Source organism: Solea senegalensis, linkage group LG4, assembly GCF_019176455.1.
Source record: "Solea senegalensis isolate Sse05_10M linkage group LG4, IFAPA_SoseM_1, whole genome shotgun sequence".
Taxonomy (NCBI): domain Eukaryota; kingdom Metazoa; phylum Chordata; class Actinopteri; order Pleuronectiformes; family Soleidae; genus Solea; species Solea senegalensis.
In genome coordinates, this window is record NC_058024.1 from 10,264,645 (window position 1) to 10,288,164 (window position 23,520).

Consider the following 23,520-nt stretch of genomic DNA (forward strand, 5'->3'; position numbering starts at 1 on the left):
ATCTGAATGTGCTTCATCTCAACTATATATATGTATATATATGTATATATGTGGTGTTTAGATCTCACCATGGCTGTGCTGCACACAGGAAGCGATTTGTTTTATGTGAAAACTGACAGAAAAAAACTGGAACACTGAGCGAGTAAAGCGAGGCCGCAAAAGACAAAGCCCATGAAAAGTTTCAGAAGTGAATTCTCCTGCTCAAAGAACCCAGTCATTCAGTAGTGAGTCGGGATCAATGTGTTTTGCCCCAGGCGCTGCTTCACTGCTGCTGTATACACGCAAACGCTCCCTCAGTCCGAGCTCAACCAAATGAAGGACACTCATGATAAATTGTTTCTGCTGACACAGACCAAACTGAGGCAAAGTAATAATGTCAACAAAGGTTACACACTGCAGCTTTAAAGTCATGCTTCGAAACATTTATGTCCTGTAATATGGAAGGTAACAAAACCACAGAGAAATCTGTAATAAACTCATTGCTACATAAGGTTTTTGTGTCTTTCAGCTCGGATTTTTGATTTCCGTAAAGCTCCCAGCGTCATTTACAGGAGCAGGCAGCAGTTTTCAGGAGGAAAATAACAAGATCTGACAAATCAACTGTACACATCTAGCACTGTAGAGTAAAGAAATGGTTCGCAACTACCTGGTTAATATTGTGTCGTGAAGCCAAATTAGGAGCCAAGTATTTCCCTCAGGAAACAGTGGAGAGCAAAACAAAATCAGTGGAAGACTGAGCGGTGGCTGTGCATCACTGAGCTGGACAGAGAACTGAGTCAAAATTAACATTAAGATGCTCAGTGGTGTCTGTTGGATCAGGAAATAGAAGTGTTTGCTCTCTATCACCCACGAAACAAAGTCACTCACAGAAATACTGTCTGTATAAATCAGCTGAAAAACTGTAGAAGGAGAAATTAACTCCAAAAGCTAAATAAAACAGAACAAAAAAGGTAGAAGACGATGATACAACAATAATAATCATAAAGAAAAGAGAAATATAATAGCCGGGAATTGCTGACTCGGCCTTCCAGACTAATAATGCTGGCAAAACAGCACCAATAAGGGTGTGGAAACACAGTATAATTTATTGGTCTTCCACTGAACCACTGCAGGCAGACCAAACACAGATGATAGTCAGTAGCTTGTTATTGTGAAATTTAGATCAAATAAGTAAAAAAAAAGAACTCTAAGATCAGAAGTTGCTTGTTACAGCCAAATATCGCTCACTTCACCCATCTCTTCCAAATCTATTGTGGTGCTCAGTTACCATTGAAAGGTATTAAGCTGCGTCTGATTGTATGCTCAAAAACTAACATCAGTATAAATATTTTATATTCCATTTCGGCCAAATTGAAAAAAAATGTCCCCTAAAGTCTAATGTGAGGAGTGCATATTAACTTCCTCTGGTGGTCATTTTTCTGCAGAAACACCAGAGAGTTAGGTGAGCAAATCATTCAAATTTCAATGGCAGTGGTAACAGTGAGATTGTATTTCTTCATATGCTTAGTGTTTAAGATTTCTTTAGGTCTCTAAGATGAAAAACTCAACATTTACACTTCAGGAAAGTTGTAAAAATTAATCTGATTAGACCAAAGTACGTCCCTGTTATGATGAGCTGCACCCATAATGCACCATCATATGAGGAGATTTACTTTGACTTACTCTGGTTATTTTGCATTTCATCGTGTCATTTATTTTCCTCTGCGTCTGTCTGTCCCTGTGACTGCAGAAAGATGAGTATGGCAAAGCAGTGGGAGCGAAACAAAACAAGAGTGCATTTACTCACCATGTGAGACACAAATATGATGACATAATTGTCTTTTCTCAATTCACTTCTCCACACAGTACTAAACAGAGTGTCACAAGCTGTGAGTCGTGTAACCCCCAATGTTGTTCAGCAAGGCAGACAGGTAATCAAGACAAAGGAGCAACACACAGCTTTATTGTTAAACGCTCCTATCTCATACATCCTTTTGTCTCCACACACACACATATTCAAATAAATGTTCAGAAAGCTCTGGCGCTGCAGATTCACTTATCTAATGACCTTGTACACGTGGTGAAGATATCCCCGTTTGACACAGCTAATTGGACGGCATGTCAGAGGATGTTTAGCGGCTTAGGAAATCACATCTGCCCATTGATTTCTCTGCACTGCACCCCCTCCATCAGACATTGTATTGCTTAATCCAGTCTACAACTCTATTGTAGTGAATCCTCAATGGATTCCCGGGCAGAGGAGGCGGCGAGGAGGAAAGTGAGAGGGAGGAAGCAGGGAAAAGAGGAGAAGCGATTAAGAGGCACTTGGGATGTTGAGATAAATTAAAGAGTGCAGGTTAGTGTGCGAGAGCAAGAATCAAACTACAACGTTGGTGTACTCGGAGCAGGAGATGCAGATGAGAGGGACGTATCGGGGCTTTACAGCCATGCCCGTGATTTATGCTGAAGCATATTTAAGAGCAGCAGGTTGTCATGCGGCAGTATGGCTTCACGTGCTACTGTGTCATGCTACTTGTGTTTGTACTGAGCTGCTGTGCCAGCTGAAGCATGCCAGGTTGTGTAGGAGCATCTGCTCTCAGCTTAAAGCTTCTGTCTTCCCTGTAGTTAATCAGGAGAGTCTCGCTGTCGTTCTGTCTCTGCTGTGCATCCTCTGATGATTTTGAATACACTCACTGACATACTGCATTACCTAGCCACTTACCCTAACCTTAACCATCACAGCCAAAATGCCTAAACCTAAGCTAAACACAATTCTAACCTGAAAACCAAGTCTTAATCCTCAAAAAGACCCTTTAATGGGTGAAAGAACGTGAGCCAAGATGTCCTCACTCCCTTTGGTTGAGAGGTTGTTTGGTCCTCACACCCACAAAAGCTTCTTCTTAGGACACTGCGTTGACTTTCATTCATTTGGACAGTCTCGCCAAAGCACTCTCCTGAATCTTAGCCATCCATCCATCCATCCATTATCTACCACTGTATCCTCCACCAGAAGGTCGCAGGGGGTGCTGTGCCAATTTCAGCTGACATAGGGCGATAGGCAGGGTACACCCAGTCCATTGCAGGGCCACACATAGAGACAAACAACCATTCACTCTCACACCTATGGTCAATTTAGAGTGAACAATTTAACTAATCCCCATATTGCATGTTTTGGGTTGTGGGAGGAAGCTGGAGAACCTGGAGAAAACCCACACACACAGGGGAGAACATGCAAACTCCATGCAGAAAGGCCCTTGTTCCAAACAGGGCTCGAACCTGCGTTTTCTTGCTGCAAAGGCAAGAGTGCTAACCACTACACCAACCGTGTTAAATCTTAGCCATAACCAGTAAATTCCTAACCCTAACTTTAACCTAATCACAATTCCTATCTTAGCTCTGAATATAACCAGTTCCTCAGAAATTAGGTTTCCTCATGAGACCCAGGTCTAGAACCAAGGTTGTAAGTTCACACACACACACACATCCAAGTACAGTGTATACAAAAGTAATACATGCCGAGCAAGCCCCAGCTGTGTTGGCAGCGTGTGAATGTGTGTGACAGATGTGTGATATAAAATGAATGAATGGCAGAAACTGTAGTGTAAAGCATCAATACTATACAAGTATATAAATACGGACCATTGACAGCAGTGGCCTTCTAGTGCGACATGTTGTGAGTTCAGAGATGGTTCAGACTTTTCCCTACATTTGTTCAGCAGCAGTGCACCACAGCTGCTAGATTATTGAACACCGCTGCTAACATTTCATGTGATCATTAATATCCATGTGCCACTAATGCTAATCACTTATCACTCATAATAGAGTCAGCTCAGCGGCACCACTGTTGAAAATATTTCTCATATCTTGGCTGTAACAAATGCTTATTGCAGTTACTGTTACCTTTCTAACGTCTCAAATCACTGTGGTCGTTCTCTACTGACCTCTGGCATCAACGAGGCATTTTCACCCACAGAACTGACGCTGACTGGATATTTTCTCTTTTTCAGACCATTCTCTGTAAACCCCAGAGATGGTTGTGTGGGAAAATCCCAGTAGTTCAGCAGTTTTCTGAAAAACTCAACAACTATGCAACATTTGGCGCTTTTCCACTATACAGTTCCAGCACGGCTCGGCTCGGAACGGCACGGCTCGGCTCTACTCGGTTTGGTTTGGTTTTCCATTACGATAGTACTTCTTCAACGTGGGCGGAGTCATCATAGCATGGCTAAATGAAACTGCCGTGTCATTGTTTTATACGCGACACAAACACACAAACTGGTGACTTGTAAAGCAGTTGTTTTCAGTGTAATTGAATCATTAGAATCAGTTAATTAAAAATATAAGTTCACATAATCGGTCCTGCATGACCAGAGCACAGAAACAGAACTGAAATACGGCTGAATGGGTTGTGATTCTGCTCACGGTCGCTAAATACACAAGACTCCACTGTTAAATATCGAGATGTTAGAAATGTCCTTACTAAATGTTGGAAGTTAATGCATGTTTGATGATATTAAGTCTTTTTAACTGATCTACAGTTCGGCTTTGATTCTTGTGTCGCGCTCATGACTCTTCCAGTGACGACACTCTCTGACCAATCAGTGGCCGGCAGTCTGACGATGTCACATTTTAGTATCACCTCACCAGAGCAGGTACCAAAAAAGTACCAGGTACTATTGCTGATGGAAAAGCAAAAAAAAAAGCCCAAAAACGAGTAGAGCCGAGTTGTGCTGGAACTGTGTATTAAAAAGCACCAATTGACAGTCACTGAAATCTCTAGTGTTTCGTGTTTTTTTTTTCCAAATATCAGTCTGAGCACCAGCACCATCACAGTAATGGAGTGGAAACATGTCAAAACCAGGACAACTATCATCAAACCCATGCACATGTCCTGTTTGTCCATCACTGCATCCTGTGCCATTTAGGTGAAATTGTTCTCTTCATGTGTGTGATTTTTGTATGCTTGCACTATAAAGAGACACATTGCACCAAGACAGCCACTATGAAATATGCACACATACTCACACAGTCTCTTAAAAGCTGCCAGTACAGTTGCTATGGAAACAAAGTTTGTCCAGTTCAAATACAAATAGAGCCTTACTTTTTTTTCCTTCTTTCTTTTTTCTTTACAGCTTTGGCTTGGTGGCGAAATTTGTCAGCTTTCACACTGCAGCCCCCGCTGCATCATGGTCTGCAGTAAACCACAAACACATAATGAGTGAAAAACACATAAATTATTTGTAGCACCAGCATGTTAAAGATAAAAATACTCGTGTGTTTTAAAGGAGCAGCAAACAAATAAAAACATTTTCTTTGTTAAAACCCACTTCACACATGGATGAGAGCGCAAACATTGCATATTTAAATCGTTTCTACACTCAAAAGGCCAGGTTGAGTGCTGCAGCTCTCTGCCTCTTGTGTGTATGGCAAGTTCAAGATATGTGCAATATGATATGCAGATGGTTGTAAAATGAACTGGGAAAATGAGCCTTTACTTCTCACATGATTTCTAACATCAGTCAACAATTTCCTGAAGAGTTAATGTAGTCTCAATCACTAGTTTCAGCTCTTTTCCAACCATCTTCTCATTTACAGGAAAATAGACAATAAAAAATATGGGACATATGAATGGACACGAGTGATCGACAGCTGGCGTTGTCCTGTATTGTGAACTCTGAACAGGGTGTCAGCCAAATTGCAATTCTGGAGGCTTCGAAATAATCGATCGTTTAAAAAGTGATTCTCGGAGTAATTTCGGTGGAAACGTGCCGAGTACCTCCCCCTTATCCTAACCTACCTCAGTAGCACCATTGTCGGAGCAGCAGCAGCAGCAGTGGTTTGTAAAATCACAGAAGAAGAAGAGTGTTCTGATTTTTTTTTTTTTTCCCACAGACGTTTAAATGAAGTGTTTTGAAAGTGATCTCACAGCTGAGTGACTGTTTATGCCCCTGGCGGAGTTGCTGACACGTTAAGCGTCACATACATAACTTCAAAGGGAGAGACGACATTTTACATCAAATGGCAGATTTTTTTGGCTATGACTCACTCGCATTAATATAGACAGAGAGGCCAGTGAAACTATGCAGCGCATCAAGAAAGCATTGCTATATTTTCACAGGAAAAGATATCAAATTACACTTTTTCTTTTTGTACCTATAGTATTTCATTGTTTGCTTTTGTTGTATTTGACCTTGAGTGTTTAAAAAAAAAGGTGCCTGTACTGCCTGATATATAAAATTATAATATAATATTATAATTTAATAACAAGCTTAGTATGTCAAGACTCTGTAACTGTCACAGAGATTAGGGGTGGGAATCACAGGGCATCTCATGATATGATTGCGATACGCAAATTGGTCATTAATATGACAGATGCCTGTCCATCCTTCCATCTTCTACCACTTTATCCTATGACAGATGTCGTGTGGTAAAAATTACTTTTCTCTTCTGAATAGTGTTTAGGCGTCTTTCGCACTGGATGTGTGAAACTGGCCTGTAAGTGTTCGCAGCCAAGACGAACCTACATTTGTTTACATTGGTCTGGGGGTGTCAAAAAATGAAATCATCATGAGAAATACTGCATTTTTCAGTTGCAGATAGCTGTGGAAATTGCACTTGTTTTTCTTAAGAAATTTCATGTTGTTCAAGTTTCGTAAAAAGATGCTTCATTAAATGTATGGAGTGCTTGTTGTTTAGAGGTTATTATGCTGTTATTTTACTAACAGCAGTCCTACATCTGGGTCATGTGCAGTGAGTGTCAAGGTTAACAGTGTTGCCCTCACACAGACTCTACTCTGCCTAGAAACAAGGTGCCTGTGTCAGGTTGTGTGAATCTAGCTCAGACAGATTCCTGGGCTGCCTGTCAGTGTGAGAGGTGTGAAGTCATGGTGCATCAATCAGCAAAGTTCTGGCTAAGGTGCCAGAACCTCCATTCTACTGGACCACTGGTATCAGCTAAGACTGCACCTCAGGCTGAGCACCATCTCCAGAAACCACAGATGTCGCCTGCAAACAAACGGGGCTCTCACTTGCTGTCACTTTCCTCAGCCCAGAGACCTCCTGCTGCTCCCATTCATTTACCCTATTTTCCTCCTATGAGCAAAAATAGTTCAGAGTGTGAGGCAAAATTATTTGAATCTGCATGCGTCCTTTGAGATAACGTGTCATGGTTCCACCAGAAATGTCTTAAGTCTTGAGAGAGAGAGTTAAGAGAAATCGTCACAGTTGCACATGTGTAATTTACAGTTGTTGTGCATGTACAGTATATCTTTTGTACAAATGTACCTATTGCATCCAAAAAAACTAAAAACATTTTTTTGCCACTGATGACCTTGCTTTTCCCTTTTGATCTTTCTGTTCAGCAATATTTCTCCGCGAACAACAAAAGGCCACAGACATGGTTGATAATGCATGCATGTCATACAGGCTGCTGGCAAATTGCTTTGATCTCCATCAAAACTGAATGAGGGGAGCTGTAAAAAAGAAAAGAAAAAAGAAGTAGGTCATCTGTCGTTCTACTGGGTTAAAGGGAACTCTCTTCTCCTTCGTCTTTGTATTTCAGGTCATAATCGTCTTCAGTGGTTAGCTGGGGGGGACTGGACTTGCTTGAGTTGAGTTGAAGACGTTTCACCTCTCATTAACAATTAGGAAGAACCAGGTATTTAACCTCTGAGGCTGATACCGGTTTAGAGAGTCCTGAAGTTGACTCTGTGCCACATGCAGGCCTGGCATATATACTTTCATGTGTATGAAGACATTTCTTGAAACTATGCCGTGTTTATGGAAAACTTTTCTTACAAACCAAAAAAGCAAAAGCTCATATAGGGAAAGTTCTGCCTGAGTGTGGATACGGCCTAAATAAAGCACAGGATCTGACAAGATGGATGGATCAAAAGCCCACATCTCCTCTTTTACACGCTGTTAAAAAACTGAATCTAAAGTTTTTGTGGCAGCTGTAGCTTTTCCATAAGGGACTTCAAGACCAAACAGTCATTGCACGTACACACACACACACACACATACGCGCGAGCGCTGCAGCTCTAATGCACTCGCTTTGTCTCTCTCCCTCCCTCGCTCGCTCTCTCTGTCTAACAGCGCTGCTGGAACATGCATGTATTATTCATTTAGCAACGAGCAGGATGTGGGGCCTTGTCAAGAACTGAACCCACCACGGCAGCAAAGCAGAGGAACACGGAGAGCAGGGAGAGCAGCCAGAGCAGGGAGGGGGAAGGTAAAGAGGCAGAGAGGAGCAGGGGAGAGTGACAGAGAGAAAGGAATATGGGAGGATGGTTTATCTGATGAGTCAGTGCATGGGTCTGTTTAGACGCAGTAAATGAGTGACATTAAAGCGAGGAACAAGCTCAGGATGGACCTCATATGTCATGTGTTAGCAACATATGCCCACACTTATTTCCACACAAGGACACATTTCCTTTGCCCCTCGCCGGAGCTATTGCTGCAGAAGGAAATTGCTATTGAAGTTGAGACTCTTGTCTCGCAGTGCTGTCACTGTAACGCTAACTCTAGGAGGAATATTTAAACTCTCCGGCAGCAGAGATTGACTGCTCCGTCTCACCCCCCCCGGCCAATCTTGAGCAGCAATCCGACCGATATTTTCTCCCCTCTCAGTCTGTCACTCAGGAGATGTTTGTGGTTGAAAGAGTCGCAGCACTTGGTCAGAACGAGCCATTACTCTAGAGAGATGGACTCCCCTGTAGGAGATGGGGGCAGGGTGGAGATAACGGAAAGGGATGGAAGTGGAAGAAAAGGGGTTGGGGAAAGACGGGGAATGTGGGAAAAAGGTCAGGAGGAGGGAAGGTGAAAAGGTAGAATGATAAAGGAGTGGTATAGCGAGGAAAACTAAATCCTATTTGGTTGACGGAGACCTGAGCCCAAGGGAAAGAAAAAAAAAATACAGATGGACTTTACACACACACACACACACACACACACACACACACACAGGTTTAAATAGACTAACTCCAAAATGCCCCTCAAGGATGTGTTTCTGTGCTGTCAGCATTTGTCCATATATACTGTATACTGCCACTTTATTAGGTACACCTGTTCAACTGCATACGTAACTATCTAACCACATGGCTGCAGCTCAATTCACTTCATTGGGGCCTGTAGAAATGGTCAACATCAGAATGAGGAAGAAAGGGGATTTAAGTGACTTTCACCAACAACCATGCCGCACATGGTTGTTGGTGCCAGGCGAGTATTTCAGAAACTGTGGATCTAGTGGGATTTTCACTCACTACCATCACTAGAGTTCACACAAAATTGTCGCAAAAAAGAAAAATAGTTCAGAAGCAATTCAGGTCTCTGATAACACAACATGTTGAATGTTGATGCAGATGATGCTACAGCAGCAGAAGATCACAGCTGGATGCCACGTCTATCAGACCTGACTCAGGGAGCATTTGTGTTTACAGCAGCAACTCAGAGGCAAAAGGTGACAAGAAGCATTTATCTCATCAAAATTGTCAAAAGTGTCAAAAACTGGCACTCGGTTCACAGCCTTCTTGCTTTACTCTCGCAATGTTGCTGTTGCCTTCGTCTATCTTGAAATAAACAAGTGTGGGAAAGCTGTTGGGCAACATAAGATCTAAACACATCCTGAAAAACACAGAGAGTGTGTGGAGCTGATATAGGCTTCAGTATTGTGTGTGTGTGTGAACTCATTTGACAATAATTTGTAAGAAGCAGACATTTGTTGACATTTCAAAGTTATGCCTTACAGTTTTAGGTTTGCAGTGAACATGAAACAATAAATTCTACTGTCTTGAAATCAACAAGTCAAGAGAAAGAGGAAAGGAGGCTCAGCTGACAGACGATATTTGAACAAACAAAGGCCAGCACTTCTGTGAGTAAAGACAGAACCCAGGGGAGGAGCAGGCCCCAAACCATGTGGCCCTCCCTGACCTGTGGCCCCCGGACAGCGAGGGCACATCAGCACAATCACATTATATTAGATAAATGCCTGGCCTGCACTCAAATATGTGTGACTTCTTTGTAACAGAAGGCTTCCACATGGCTCAATTTAGAAAAACACTAACTTGTGACTCTGAAGATAACACTGCACGTATGCGTGTGTGTGTGTGTGTGTGTGTGTGCGTGTGTGTGGCATCGACACATGGTTATTATGCCCTTGAGCAAGGCTGAAGACAGCTGCACACTTGTGAAGACAGTGGAGAACAGAAAGGCCCTACTAAAAGCGATTTCTCTATACAGCGCGCTAATAAAATGATGCCTTGTGGCTCGAGAAATCCTTCAACCATTCCATCAACAGACACATTGTGTGGCACAACAAATTAATAACTTTTTAGTGCCTTTTTCCCCCCCCTCTCCTTTATTTGAGGCTAAGTCATAAAGAGCTTTGGCGAGTCCAGGCTCTGACATTCATTACGGTACAGCTCAGAGCAGTGGTGTCTGTGTCCAAACTTGCATGTGTGTAACCATGCACAGCAACACTGGTGCAGACGTTTCCTGACTCTGCTTTGTGTATTTTTATTCATAATGAGCAGGAGATGAGTTTTCTTCTATATCTGTCGCTGTTTTAAATCTGAACAGGAACAGAACATGTACTGGTCAGACATATGTGGGCAGTATATATAAAAAAAATGGATGTAGTCTTCCAGGTTCCTTCTCACATGAACCACAGAATAAGAAAATATTCAATCGCCACTAAAAAAACATATGACGTCAGCAGACATTTTCATGAGGAGTTAATCGTCTCACTCCCTAGTTTTAGGTCTTAGAAACTCAAACTGTGGTGCATGTACCACCACTGGTACGCAAGCTTCCACTTGGAGGAAAATCAGAAATACTGCTCTGTTGTATATACCAGGGTATGTGATCAGAGTGGAACTGAGGAAGTTTGGCAGGAGTGCGTAGAAAATGAACAAAACATTTTTAATTATTATAATTATGGCATGTTTCCATCGAGTGGAACGGTACTCCATGTATTTTTTTGCATTTCCATTAGGAATAGTACCAAAATAAACGACCCCAACTGTTCCATTTCTTTGGAACCCTACACTTGGGTACGGTATGGGTGGAGCTAGACCCACGACAGTCAGCTGATTGGGCGACAGAAAAGCGTCACTTCGAAAATAGACGGTGGGCATTGAAACAGCCACAAACCGAGCAGGAACAAATGAGCTGCTGGATGTTGTCTGTTGTGTCGCATTCGATGTTGTTGCTGCACTGGTACGAGCACAAACACATCAGGCACAAACCGGACCATACTGTACCAAACCAAACTGTACCATGACGGAAACGCCTTCAGAGTCACCTTATCTCTCGCTCCATCTTTATCTAATTGCACTATACCAGTGTGTGCAGTATATGTGAGGAAGAGGAGGATGATGAGAGGGCAAATGATCTTATTGGGAATAAATCTGCCTCCTGTGAAAAGTCCATAGCTGATGTTGCTCGGCAATGGTGAACCTTCAAGAGCTCAATATTTTCTCAGGTTGTGCTTGGTATAAAAAGTCTGAGAATCTCTGCTCGAGGAGAAGATGCCCTGAAGCCACACTTCCCTCAAAATATACAGCATGAATACTACATCACGGCAAATGGAATAACATACAATATAAACTCTGTAACATATGCTGTGTGATAAAACTGACTGTTGAGGTTGAGGTGTGGAACCTCCAATCCCTTCCACAGCCTCCTCAATCAGGTTCTCTCCTCCAGAACAAACTGTTTTGCTCTCATCTTGCCCTGAGAGTGAAAAAGTGAGAGTTGTTGGCAGGTGTCATTACCCCACAGCCCACAGGGGGCGAGGGATTCACAAACAGGAAGCGCTGATATTACATTTCTTCTCCCCAGGCAGTGAATTCCTGTCAGGTCTGTGGGAACGCAGTTATTATCATTACACGAGCGCTCGCTCGTTTGTTCGTCAGCTCCAGCAGCAGTCGGAGCTATTACTTTACAGAGTGAAGATTAAAAGATTAAAGGAATCACCAACATTTTTCATAACCCTCCATCTAATCTGATCACTCCTCTTCAAAAATCCTCAAAGAATTGTTATTTATTTTTGAGGAGATTTGGGGAAGATTAATATTTTTGGATGAAGTGGGGGGTGAGGAGTGATTTCCTCGAGGTGGACCTCCAGGCTGCACGGGTGTTTACCCCAGCTGGAGTGAGCTAAGCACGGATGTCCCAAGGAAAGTATCCATTCTCTGGGAATAACCTAAATCCACAAGGACTTCTGACGATGGCAGCCTTGGATTGGCAGAAATAAAAAGGGCAGGTAAAGATAGAAACAGAGAGGTTGAAGCGAAGGGACAGAGGGGTCTGACAAAAAAGGGGGGCATTCTGGATAACTGTCCTCCACCCCGGGGCAGTGTAATTATATCTGAGGATGAGATAAATGTCCTTTTAAACAGACTCCCTTACACACACACACACACACACAGGATCACAGGTAACATATACTAGACGCTCCAGACCTTGGGCAATTCTCCACAAGTCTCTGACTGAGTGAGAGATCTCTCTAAACTGCACCCTTGGGCCAACGTTCAACCATAAGCCAGCCTGACAGGAAAGTGTAATCCACATTTGGTTAACTTCCCAGTGCAGAAAAACACACACACACACACACAAGCATAGCAGTGCAGTGTGGGCCAGCAACAGTGTGAGAGGGAAATGGGTGATAAAATCCTCATTTTCCTTCATTGCTGGGTCGTTTGTCTTCGTCGTGCAGGCAGCTCGCCAGTCATGGAAATCCTGGCCGGCAACCAAGAGCTGAGTCACGTCAGGCAATGCATCGATCATTTGACTGTTTACTGTTGCTCTCACTTGCTCTTTCGTTCCTTTTTTTTTCAAACACTCTCTTTATCCCTGTATTTGCCTCTGTCTGTCACTCACATTCACTCTGTGGGTGTGTAGCTCAACTCCACACCATCTTTCTTTATTTCGCTCGTCCTGGTATGTGAACACCTGTCAGGGGAGGAAACCGGTGCTTTCCACAGTGTACGTGCGAACATCATAAACTCCAAGAAATCCATACATAAAACTCTAAAAACACAAAGTGGCAGAATAAATGTACTAGAGCGGAGGTTCTCAAACTTTTTGTACCAAGAACCACCTGAGAAAATACTGAGTTCTCAAAGTAACATTATTATCACCAACGTTAAAATACAGCGGTGTAAATAAGACGAAAAAAGTCAGCTACAGACTTTTCACTGGAGGCAAATTTATTCCCAATAAGATCATTTGCTCTCTCATCATCCTCCTTACATACACGTCACACACTGCTATAGTGAAATCAGATTAAGATGGAGCAAAAGATAAGGTGACTCTAATTATTATTATTATTGAATGAATTATTATATTTTATTATAAATATCATTATAATATTTGTCTGCACACAAAACTCCTCAGCTCCACTCCAATCACATACACTGGTAGAGTATATACAGTAAACCAGTATTTCTGATTTTCCTCCGTGTACCACCAGTGGAAGCTTGTGTACCACTGGTGGTACATGTACCACAGTGTGAGAACCGTGCTATTACTAGAGCAAACAGCTTTGGCAACACTGACTCGTGTCTGTCTTTGAATAACTAAAACTCAACACGCTAAATAAATCTATAATAAATACAAAGAACCTGTTCAAACGTAGCAGTTCCATTAATCCTGAGAGATTGGGATAAGGTGTGGATTGTGCTAAATACAGGTCTGAATAATCCCAGTCTGTCCATGACATCATTTGACCTGCTAGTCTATCACAGGTTCATTTATTGCATCACTATATTAACACTGCGTCCCCCTTGATTAGTTTTTTCTAACCAGTATTTCTTAACTGGTGGCTACTGTTTTGCCTTAAAGATTAGGATTATACCCTAGATTTGCTTTTGTATTTTCACTATGTGTTTACCCTGCCATTGTGTAACAATATGTATGGTGATTATTCTTAATTAACTCTCTGATAATTATTAGTTAATGCTGTTAAGTCACTAAAATGTTTTCATCCAAAAGTTTACGTTTTTTTGTAAAGTGTATTTAATATTTAGTCTATACATTCTTTTTATATAAGTGCAATGCAGTACAGACACAAAATGCACATTGGAGATAAGCAATTTAGGTAAAGCAATGTAGGATTTCATTTAGGGCTGAAACAATATATTATTTGATTATTAAGTAAATTGTCAACTATTTTGATAATCAGTTAATCAGATTTAGGGTGTTTTTAAATAAATACATTTTCTAGCTTCTAAAATGTGAATATCTCTTGGTTTTCTTTGCTCCATATAACAAATTAAATTTTGGCTTGTGGACAAAAGAAGACATTTGATAACATCATCATTTCCAGGTTTTAGAAACACTGATCAACATTTTATGGACCAAACGATTACTCGATTAATCTAGAAAATAATCAACAGACTAATCAATTATGAAAATAATCTTCAATGCAGTGAAGATTATTTCTAAATTTCTAAACTTAAATTCATCGGATAAAAAAAGAAAACTGGTCACACATATCAGCCCAAAAATGGATCGACCATTATCGACCATTGCACTGATTTGTATAGAAAAATCCATATTGGTCAAACTCTATTTCATGGCGACCAAGGTTCAGGTGTGATGGAGTCACTTTGATCAGTTCACACATTCAACCAACTCAACAGTAAAACAACAACTTCAGCTTTACACCAGTACAACTCATGTCAGTGACAAAAGGAGAAAAACAAGGAAGGAAGGGACAAAAAAAACTCGGGGAGTTGCCACGTGAAAACAAGCTATACATGAAATGACTCTTGATGAGGAGGCTGTAAATGGGATGAGAAAACCACAACGCAGTGATTGGTCTTTCACCACAGTGATCCATAACTGTACGCCACATTTCAACCTCACTGTCAGTGTAATCAGAGGCAGACTGAAGGCACAGAGAGGAACTGTCAACAGCTTTGGTCTCGTGCTGACGCTTCAACAAGCTGCACAGGTGATGGACTGAGTCACACACACACACACACACACACACACGTTTGTGCAGCTTTTCTTCTTAGGACACTGCATTGACTTCCATTTATTTGGACAAAGCATTATTCATATCCTTCACCATAACCAGTTAATGCCTAAGCTTAACCCACCAGACAAAATGTCCTCACTCTGTGTGTTTATACTCTTTTTTGGTCCTCACAAAGCTACAAATACAAGAAAACACACACACACACTAAAACTCCCATTGGATTCCATTCAGTCTGACGTTCCTGTGCACAAGCATGTGAGTGTAGTTGTCCATTTGTGTGTGTGTGTGTGCGCTTGGGAGAAAACTGAAGAATTACTGTACTGTTTAGCTTGTAGCGGATGACTCAGCAGCATTCAGCCCCCATGGGAACACAGGCTGCCTGTTAGCGCTCGGCTAATAAGACGCCTGCTCGAGCTGATGCATCACCTCCCACCTGAACACTGCAGAGAGAGTGAGAGAGAGAGAAGGAGAGAGAAGAAAGAAGGAAGAGATGAGATATTAGAGAAAAGGAAGTGTCTTGAACATTAGTGCACCTGTCTGCAGGCTGTGTCTCGTGTGTGTGTATCGATATTAACATCTGTCCTGTGAGGTCACAGTCACATGTGGACAGCGTCAAGTACGACTGTTCACACCTGGAAATATCATGTGTCCAGGATGTGTCTCACGTCTCTAAACACATACTGATGTCTATTCACAAACTGTACAGATGTGTGTGTGCGTATCAGCAGGAGTGACAGGTAGAGTGAATTAAAGCTCTATTCACACTACTCTAACATGAAATATGTATGTGTAAGTATGTTTAAGTATTTGGGGAAAACAGCGTTAACAGTGTTAATACTGTAGCGACAAATAAATCAGTGTGTGTCAAAATACTATGAAACTGCAGCAGGACGGAGAACGTTAGCGGAGAAGGCGGGCTCTAATCCTTCATGAAGCTAAAACACTGTAAACACATGTTTGTTCATTTGTGATTAGATTTTAATATACATTCAGGACGCATTGGGTGCATCTTGTGCTAAACTGCACATTACAGCCAAATTTGTATTTCTGTTTCTGGAAATCTGGAAATACTGGGTTTTAATGTTGCTGAACTACATTTTGCAGAACAACTGTGTGATCACAACATTCTTGGAGGTGGTAAAACAGGTAAAGGTGTTTTTTTTCAGTTAAGTCTCTATGACCAGTACAGTTGGTAACAAGTTCCAAAGGTCGTCTCTGCTTGTTCTTGGCTTTCTGGACTCCGTTAAAGCCCAAGTTCAACACGTTTATGACGTTTGGTGAGTAAAATGTTGCAATAACAAAGAAAAAATTAGGGCCAGATTTGTGAAAACAAGCCCCAGGTGGTTTACACAAACAAGCCGTGAATGAGTTTGAATGAGCACACACTCATGCCTGGCTCCTGCAGGCATGACAGACAGACAGAAAGACAGACAGACAGACAGGCAGAGACAGGTAGAGACAGGCAGACAGGTTTGCAGAGCTATTCTTCTAACGTCTGTATTGTAAAACACAGTCTCCTCTGGTTGTTGCCTGTTTCTATTGGACCAGTTTATAAAACAGTATGATATGTGAGAAAAGATCATAGGGTGCATAAAGACGACTAGTGGCCTGAACCATACAACAGAATTAAAATCTAAAAGTATATGCTTTGGGGATTTTTGTCCCCATAAGGAAGACAATACCTCATAATATGATTGTGTGAACAGATTTAAGTCCCCACAACATGACAAATACCTGGAACACACGCAGTCATTCTCTTATGTCTGCTGGCAATGTCTGACACTTTCATGCACTCTGTGTTGAGATGTTTTCAGGTCAACTTTGTGTGTGTGTTTGTGTGTGAGAACAGTGAACAACACACCATAATGTGCTGGGTCACTCGAGGTCAGATTGGAGATGGCTATTCATCGCACAGACGTTATCCAGCTCTCCAAGTATCTAATGCAGCAGGGCACGAATCCAAATCATTTGCTCTCACTGGCTTCATTCTTGCTGCAATGAGACAAAAAAAAAAAGTATTTCAATGCAGCTGTGGCACAATTCATTGTTAAGACCATGGATTTCGCAAAATGAAAACTCAAACTTTCCGAAAGCAAAAGGGAGCACAGACGCTGATATAAACAAGTTTTTACAACCCCAAAAAGAAAAACAGAGAAACTGTGTGAATCTGACCTTGACTTTGTCCGGACAGATGCGTCACAGTGTGTGTTAGTAACTTTATGGGCCAAAGTAAAATTCCCCTAAACAAACACATCCCGAGGGACCAAAACACTCTAATTCATCACCAAGAAACACAAGTATTTCCTCACAGAAACACTACGACACCGGTGTTTCTCCTACACAGTCAGCAAAAGAAAACACACAACAGAGGGAGAGTGAAGGGGAAAGAAAGAGAAGCAGAAATGTCCTGTGGTTGTTTCTACTCATGTCACAGGTGACGCTCCATGTTTGTGTTCCTGTGCTGTTGAAAACCTCACATACCAGTGCTGGCTCCTACGTCTGAGGCTCCATTTATGCCGACAGAAATTCTGATTATTTTTATACCCACGTTGGCTCAGATCTGATGTTCTTTGGGCTGACTACACCATAAGGTTTCTAAATTTTCCCTCCTTCTCATTAGAGAGTCAGGAATAGATTTGGTTTGATACAAAGTGGAGAGAGAGAAAAAACTGACTCTTGGCTCCTCGTGTGAAGGTGACTTTATTTAGTGTTTGCTGGGAATAAAATAAAAATGTATTTTCAGCTATTTGGACAAAATTCCACCAGTTCAACAAGCAGCTGAAAACATTCTGGTCTACATGGATAACAATGTACTTTATTCTGGGCTAAATCTGAGCTACGCTGTGCATGATGCACCTGCAGCTGCATAACAATAAATCAGGGAGCAATTAAAATCTTAGACAATAATTTGCAGGCAGTTTAAAATGATTACAGTAACCTCTCAAAATGTAGGATTCACTGCTTTGGAGCTAGTGATGTAACGACTACAGTCACCTTGGATGCTCCAAAAATGGCTGATTTGGGACGTAAAATTATTAAAATACTCACATCGTACGCGACATATGACCCTGGGGGATTTCTTAATCTTTGAATGTTTTTGCTGACACTGACAGGTTTTATTGTATTTCATGCCAAATTGTCTTTTAGAGTGTCTTAGGTTTCTTGGCAGAAGTTTGCACAGTTTACCAGAAAGGACTTGAATGCAGAGTCTGTGAAGTAGAGCAGCCAAGAGAGACACCTGTTGCCTCTCTGAACTGCCCTGTGATTGGTCGCAAAGTCTCCCCATGTGACAGATTTAGTTCAGATCACTTGCTTTACATTATGCTGAAAGGATGTTATGGAATGACTTACAAATTGCTGCCAATCTGCACGTTCAAAATGAGAAGGAAGATGATTTTGTGCTTGTGTCAATGATCCTCTCTCTGGAAATCTCACTCATCAAACTGGCATTTCTCCGTAAAAAGCAGATGATGAAAGCAACACAAAACAAGTCCCAATTAACATGGTCAGAGGTTTCCGTGTAGTGTGAGACTTCACCACCACAGATTATATGTCGCTCTTGTGTTAAAGAAAACAATCTGCAGTAATAATGCAGGAAGGCTGCGGGGCTATCTTTGTATCTGTGACTGTACACTGCTGTGTCTAAGAGCACCAGAGGTTACATATGAGTGTGTGTGTGTGTGTGCGCATGTGCGTGTGTGTGTGTGTTTAGAGGAGACAAACATCCACCTCATGAATTATAATGTAAGCTGTCAGAGTGAGCGTGCCTTCAGGTTGGTAAGTGGCCAGTTCGTGTCAGGACAGGACAGGACAGCTAGGAGCCATGTTACACTGCTGCCTGTTAGTGGACACACACACACACACACACACACACACACCAGAAACCAGTGTATGTCAGTCACTACTGTACCTCTAACCCATTGTGTCCTGTTGGATTCCATCACAGCAGTAACAGCGTTTGGAGAGAACAAAGAGATAGTCACACACAAACAAATCGGCCAAATATTCTGTCACACACATCGAGACAAAACTGTATCAGAACTCTCATTTGTAAACATCTTTCCTTGCCTTCCTGTCTGCCCCAGGTTCTCTCTTCAACCTGCTCTTGTTTCTTGTTTATAGTTTGTCATATGTGCACACAGTTGAGTGTGTGTGTATGAATGTATGTTATTGTTTGCGTGTCTCACTCGCGCGCAGCAGCACCAGTGTGTTGTGGAGGTATAGCCACGCCTGTAGGTACGAGACCAAAACAGGGAAAGCATTTTGAAGGGAGGTGGGAGAGAGAGAGAGAGCCTGGAGGGAAAAGTGGTGGGCCAGATGAGAAGGTCATGTCACTGAGCATCAGATCAGCTGAGCTGCTGGCCTGGGTGGTGACCGTTTCTGTGTGAAAAACTGTATCATGAAATGCTTTCGAGGCATCCTCACTGTTTCTTTGTCTGTGTTGGTTGAACCCAGTTGTTAGGCAAGAATAAAACAATGTCTATTATTATTATTATTATTATTTTTTTTTTTAAATAAAGGATTTCAAAGCTGACTTCTTAAAATGTCTCTTTTTATGTCTGAAGGTCCATTTGTTAAAATGTAGGGTGGGTTTATTAGGATAAATTTAATATAGAGCTTTTGATGTCATGTGACTCAGTTTATTTATGCTGCCATGTTGGCAGGAAAAGACTCTGCAAAGATGAAAGGCTCACAGCTTTGGAGCCAGTGATGCAACTACTACACCTCCAATCTGCAATCTGCCCAAAATGCTCTAAAAAATAGCTGATTTGTGACGTAAAATTATTAAAATACTCATATTGTACACAACATATGACCTGGGGGATTGCTTAATTTTTGCTGATACTTACAGGTTTTTATTGTATTTCATGCCAGACTAAATATATCTGATCCTGACCTTAACTATTATTTTCATAATCGTCGATTGTTTTCTACTGGTTTGGTCCACACAATATCACAAAACGTTGATTGCTGTTTTCCAAACCTCAAAATTGCAATGTTCTCAAATGTCTTGTTTCGTCCACAAATGCTCAAAAACACTCAAACTGATTAATAATCGATGAATCATTGCAGCCTTAGATATTAATTAGTATTCATTCACTTCATCCTACTCTGTACACTTAGACATCACAATAAAAAGCATGTAAAATAAAGAAAATATTACAGTTAGTAAGTGTTGTACCTGATGTACCTGATATGAAGTGATGAGTCCCAATGCTCCGTCTTCGATGGTCAGCGATTCTCCCCCATGCACCAAGGTGTTTCTCACTGAAAAAACAAGCGCGTTTCCATGGTTACTCTCTTCTTTGTTGTCTCTTTTGACCCAAACAAGAATGTGCCACCAACTAAATTGGAAAATGTTGTGCTACAGAGAGCATGACTTTTGATGACATTTACATCGAACCTGTAACAACACGCAAGACACAGAAAGTGTGACCCTTAACCTTGACCCCACATTGCTGATGGTGGCTGCACTGGCACCGCATGAGTGCATATGAATGATAGAAAATGTAACCCATATACTGTATGTAGACACACTATAAATGTATGTGAATGTAGTACTGTATAACAATAGCATTTTATCATTATTATGAGTTTCAGTCATTCAGCTGGATTAATGGTCAAGTTTTCTGATTTTTCAGCTTCTTAAATGTGAATATTTTCTGGGTTTCTTTGCTCCATATAACAAAGAAATCATTTAAACTGAATAATTCAAGGACGTCATCATTTCCAAGTTTCCAACATTTTTCAACATTTTACAGGCCAAAACAAAGTACTAAATTAACTGACAGCCCTAATAACTTTATTTTTCTGGTTTGTTAAGAGGCATCTTCATGGATGATAAGTGGAGACCTCATGAATCAAATTTGATGATTTGTTTTCACGTCTGATGAAAGATTACATACATCTATCTAGCCTGATAATCAGACTGAGTGCCATTTCATTATCACTTCCTTATTCTCTGACAATTTTGGAGATCCAGCTGGTAATTCAGATCTCGTGTACAACACTAACATAATTGGTCTAGGGGAAAAAAACCCAGGAAAAACATTTTCCACCGTTTCAAACACCACTGTATAAACTCATATAAAGTATTTCTATGCTCATGAAAAGCTACAGAATGCTTTCATCTGACAAAGAGGTGGTAAAACCGTATAAGAGACACTCAAGAAAGAGTTATACTGACTGGACCGGATCATATTGTACTTAAAGAAAGCTTTATTGTGACTCAGAGAACAAAAACAAGGATAAAGAAACCAATCCTGAGTGCAAGGCAAAAAAAAGGAAATCTTTACAACATTTCAAAGTTCAAGCGACATCAATATTTCAACCATTTAAAAAAAAGTAAAATAAAAGTTCTCCCAGAGTCCAAGTTTGTGTGTGTACATCTGAAGGAGTCTGTGACTGAACCTGTCAGTGAGTCATCAAGTCTCCTCTCTAGCATTTCAATAAATAACCATTCCAACCAAAGTCTGCTTTATTCACAGGTCAATTTCCTGAGCAGTCTGACAGAGAGGATTCCCCGGAGAGAGCGCAATGAGTCAATATCCAGAGAGGAGCTGCAGAAAAACCAGCGCTGTATGACTCACCGTTCACCCAAATATGTCTCCACCTTACCTGCCGCCCGCTGTGACCTTCTCTTTGAAAAATGGTTTGTCTCAAAAACACCTATTTTGTTGGAGGGGGATGAGGCTGAAAGGAGTTATGCATCAAATTTGACACATATGAGTGTAATTAGTGCTGAAGTGACTGGACACTTAATCAGTCTGTCGTGTTGTTTCGAGATAATATTGATGATGGTCACTGAAGTCTTCTCTTAAAGGTTCAGGATCATCGGGGTTCCCAGATCAGTGGCATCTTAATGATGTATATCAGCAGATAAAGGTGAAATGCACTCAAAAACAACAACAATTATAAAGTAATTTAAGCAAAAATGGTGTGTATTTTCTTCAATGTACCTGCATTTACCACCACAAATATTAACAATAAATAATACAGTCTAACTGATTGATTAAGTGTCAGTGTTGGTGCCTGATTCATTCATGAGCATATACTGTTCAGCTCAGACTGGTTCGTGTTATTGTTCCAGCCATATATCTCTTTTTTTTTTTACAACAAACTGAACTAGGCTTTGGATTTTTAATAGTTTATGGCAACATAAATATCTTAACATAAGACATTATTCTGACAAAACATATACTGTAGCTTGGTATGAGACAACAGCTCATTTTCCACTACAGGAACTTTTTTTCATTTAACCCAGGATTTTGAAAAATCATGGCACATTTCCACTGAAATTACGTGCGGAAAAATTTTCCCTCGACCCTAAACTTTCACCTAAAGAAGAACCTACTTGTTTTCAGAACTTTAGAGGGGCGGGGCTGTGTGCTGAAGAACGCTGATTGGTAGAACACATTTTGCAGCTGTTTAAACCAGCGTGGCTGCAACCCACCTTTAAACAAGACCTTTACAAGAAGACAAAAAAAGGAGAACTTATTCATTTCGCTACTGGTCATTCCAAAAATATGAAGGAAAAGAAAAGGACGTACGACAAGTGGACAGACGACGAGGTCCAGGCTCTTTTGAGCGTATTTCCTGAGGAGGAGGTTCAGCTGGACTTTTGCGTGAGTCTGCGACACAAAAAGACAGAGTGTCTTTTTTCTGGAACTTTGAGGCGTGGTGGAAACAAACCACACAGTCTTTCAGGAAAATGTACACAATACAACAATATTAACGATAGTTTGTCACATTATCAAAGCTTACATGGGGAGAAAAAAACCCAGATGAACTATACTTATGTAACAGAACGACTTACGTGACCATAAACTTCTGTATAAAATGTCACAACATGTTACGAAGCATACATTACAATTACAAGTAAATAACATGACAATTATATATAATTTTCAAATCACTTTCCTCATTTATGATTATCAACATAATGGAAATTCACTGCTATCAACTCATAATGAGTTATTGTTTCTTTTTATTATCATTATTACTACTATTATTATTATTATTATAGCAGGGTCATACTGTATAATGTCCTATTCCTTTATATAGCAATTAAAAATACAGTACCTTTCCAGCTGAATCCGGGCCACACGGTGGAGCGGTGGTTAGCACCGTTGTCTTACAGCAAAAACACCCGGGTTAGTGACCATGACCTCGGATTGGCTCAGGCTCCCTGTGACCCTCATGAGAAGGATAAAGACAATGAATGAATGAATGAATGAATGAATGAATGAATGAATGAATGAATGTTGCCTTGTGCTCTGTGTGATGGATGTAAAGGTCCAGTGTCTAAAATTCTTATACAGTGGCAGAAATAGAATACAAATTAATTACACTTAATTTTTTATCAATCACCTGATTGACTTTTATAATTATATTATAATGAATGACCTTTTTGAATGTTGATGCTGACTGAAGGACATACATACATAGGTTCTCCAACACACTTGGAAGGGAAGGGGAAGTTAAGGGATATTCTTACAACATACAAATTCACCAATACCAACATTTTACAATTGCAGTAAGTGCGTTATATATACATA

The 23,520-nt window shown here is 40.9% G+C and overlaps 1 long non-coding RNA gene across 2 annotated transcripts in view; it reads right to left on the reverse strand.

Annotated features, from left to right (window-relative positions):
• The window catches only part of LOC122767627, a 34,688-nt gene extending 11,508 nt beyond the window's left edge, over positions 1 to 23,180 (reverse strand). Inside the window, exons 1-8 of one of the 2 annotated variants that reach the window (XR_006360230.1) lie at positions 23,045 to 23,180; positions 22,513 to 22,593; positions 22,317 to 22,428; positions 20,154 to 20,230; positions 18,873 to 18,889; positions 16,824 to 16,954; positions 15,284 to 15,402; positions 5,081 to 5,170 (exon numbers count right to left, since the gene is read on the reverse strand). This is a non-coding gene — a long non-coding RNA (uncharacterized LOC122767627). The remainder of the gene's footprint in view (positions 1 to 5,080; positions 5,171 to 15,283; positions 15,403 to 16,823; positions 16,955 to 18,872; positions 18,890 to 20,153; positions 20,231 to 22,316; positions 22,429 to 22,512; positions 22,594 to 23,044) is intronic. The other variant, XR_006360229.1, reaches the window with a different exon arrangement.
• Between the last annotated feature and the right edge of the window lie 340 nt (positions 23,181 to 23,520).